A 2993-nucleotide genomic window follows, 5' to 3' on the forward strand; every position below is an offset into this window, starting at 1 on the left:
AGTATTCCATAGTTTTCGTAGATATTCCATAGTTTTCGTAGATATGCCATAGTTACAGAGTTTTCTCTACAAAATTTAAATAGTTCTGCAGAATTTCACGAAGAAAACGATAATATTTGGGAAAATTTTAATGTCGGAAAAAAATTAATTGCCCAAAATTTCCAAAAAAATAACAATCACAGTTTTGAATAGGTCTTCTAGAGGCCTAAGAAAACCCTGATGACGTTTTATATACATATATATATATATATATATATATATATATATATATATATATATATATATATATATATATATCGAAAGTCGGGTGCCAACTTCACACGATTGTGGAAATGGGTCCCTCATTATTTCAATTATCTCATAAACTATTATCTGTAAAAAAAAAAAAGTCATCAGGGTTTCTTTAGGTCTCTTGAAGAGCAATTCAAACTTGTGATTATTATTTTTTCGCAAATTTGGCAATTAATTTTTTTTCCAACATTAAAATTTTCCAAAGTATTATCGTTTTCTTCGTGAAATTCTGCAGAGCTATTTAAATTTTGTAAAGAGAACCCTAGAACTATGGCATATCTACGAAAAACTCTGAAAATAATGTACATTTCTCGAAAGTCGGGTACCAGCTTCACATAACTGTGCAACAAGTCTCAGTTGTTGACAGTAAATGTCAGCTGTGGAGGTTACACCTAGGCGAAGCAATTTTGTACACCACACCGTCGCTATTCCATGAGATGCATATATCAGAATTCTTGATAGACATGCTCTAGTTCAAGAGTTCTCTGTAAAAATTATCGATAGTTCTGTAGAATTTCGCAAAGAAAAAAACTGTGACCACATTTATGAATAGCTGACTTGCGATCAAATCGCCACCTGACTTTGGAGAAATGTACGTATTTTTTTCAGAGTCCTTCGTAGATGCGCTATAGTTATAGAGCTCCACGTAGTAAATTTGAATAGTTCTGCAGAATTTCGTGGCGAAACCTCCAGTAATCGGGAAAATTTCAATGTTGTAAAAAAATTATCTGCCAATTTGCGAAAATAAAATTGTGATCACAATTCCGAATAACTCCCGAAGAGTTCTACAGAAAACTCTAATGAATTTTTTTTCTGCAGGCAATAGTTTGTGAGATAACTGCAACAATGAGGGACCTATTTTCACTAAGAAAATACACGAAATCGCACTAGAGGTTTCGTGACAGTTCCAGTCACAGTTCAGGATAACACCCGAAAATTCTATCGAAAAACCTTATGTAATTTCTTGTGAAGGTAATCGTTTACAATTGCAATAATGTGGGATCCATTTCACACACATATAGCTTCTCGTCCGGAGGCTGAGCTTCGCTCTTTTAGCTGTGATCGGTGGGTCTATGGACAAGTCGGTAGACATCGTGTCGACTGTAGCTATGTGTCCACTTACTGACAACACCAGAAATCCAACCGTAGTTGTAATTTTTTGGTCTGTTTGTTGCGTTGTATTACAACAACTGTAATTTATTTTCATATTCTTTGCTAGGGTTAAGTACCGCACTAATTACGGTATCCGAGAAGCTGAAAGACTCCATAAACAAGGAGCATCTAATTTTATCTGGCACCGAATGAAATATCAGTTTGATCTTTATCATGCTAAATATAATGCTTACGCAAAAGACGTTGGTATCAAGCCGGAGACGATCTATTGTTGATGCACCAACACTTTGTCTATAGCGTGCATCCTCTGTTCAGAGTAACACTTTTAAACTGGTCTTTCACTAAAACACGCAATATACCTTTACTATCAGTTCCGTTTCCTGTTATGCAGAGGGACAACAGAATCCTTGTATCGTGATACCGCTAGCGGTGACATAGAGGTGCAGCAGTGGCTCCGTCATGGACAAGCTGCCGCGGGACAAAACGCATTGTGCTTGGCCCCATGGGCGCGGTGCATTGTGGTCCGGGCGGGCCATTAAAGGCTCTCCTTTGTGGCCGGTGTGGGCGGATGGGAGTCGGCGCCTGCGATGGCCGGACGATTTGTCGGCACAGGCGATGACACCCTGCCTCCCAAAGCGGTTCAGTCGTTTCCTCTGTGTGTGGCCGCTCTGCGCTCGCTTTAACGGTTTTGTGTCTTTCGACGTGCGCCAAGAGACCGTTCCGAAATTTGCCGACGTTGATTACTTCTGGTTGCTCACCAACTCAATTATCAGAACTCTAACGAAATCAGAATGATATTTTCACTCTGCAGCGGAGTGTGCGCTGATATAGGAGTGGTGTTCTGCAAGGTTCGCAGGAGAGCTTCTGTAAAGTTTAGAAGGTAGGAGACGAGGTACTGGCAGAAGTAAAGCTGTGAGGACGGGGAGTGAGTCGTGCTTGGGTAGCTCAGTTGGTAGAGCACTTGCCCGCGAAAGGCAAAGGTCCCGAGTTCGAGTCTCGGCCCGGCACACAGTTTTAATCTGCCAGGAAAGTTTCTAACGAAATCAGTTCCAAATGAATAAGCTTCCGGGGACCACACCGTGGTTCAGGTCGAAAAAAATCGATTTTCGGTTTCATCGTATTTCGATACATTAAGGTTTTATTTAAGTACCCTGAAAAGGATTTTGCTGAAAAAATTTTTTTTGGGGGGAATTAAAGAGCATTTTCCTACCATTTTCAGAGTAACACTTTAGAACGGGTCTTTCACTAAAACACACAATACACCTTTATTATCAGTTCCGTTTCCTTTTATGTACAGGGACAACTAATCCTTGTATTGTGATACCAATAGCGATGGTGACTTTTCTGTCACCCACTTTTCTGCATATATTTTAGATCTTTACATCCCCTAAATTGCACATTAGGGATTTTTTATTTTTTTATTTTTTATTTTTTTTATTTATTTATTTATTTATTTTTTTGCGCCCGGGTGTGTTGGCTATCCTTGGAAAGCAACGGTCGGTATTCTTTTGTTTTTGCTGTTTGTAAACAACACGCTTTCAATTAGAAGATGGAAAATTGTTGACCGGACAGGGTCAGTTAACTAAAAC

General features: G+C 39.1%; 1 non-coding gene across 1 annotated transcript; it reads left to right on the forward strand.

Annotated features, from left to right (window-relative positions):
* Window positions 1-2337: 2337 nt before the first annotated feature.
* On the forward strand, window positions 2338-2412 carry Trnas-cga. The gene has a single exon. It is a non-coding gene; the product is annotated as a tRNA-Ser (tRNA).
* The last annotated feature ends 581 nt before the right edge of the window (window positions 2413-2993 follow it).

The sequence above is a fragment of the Schistocerca americana genome, chromosome 1 (genome assembly GCF_021461395.2).
Source record: "Schistocerca americana isolate TAMUIC-IGC-003095 chromosome 1, iqSchAmer2.1, whole genome shotgun sequence".
NCBI classification, from domain to species: domain Eukaryota; kingdom Metazoa; phylum Arthropoda; class Insecta; order Orthoptera; family Acrididae; genus Schistocerca; species Schistocerca americana.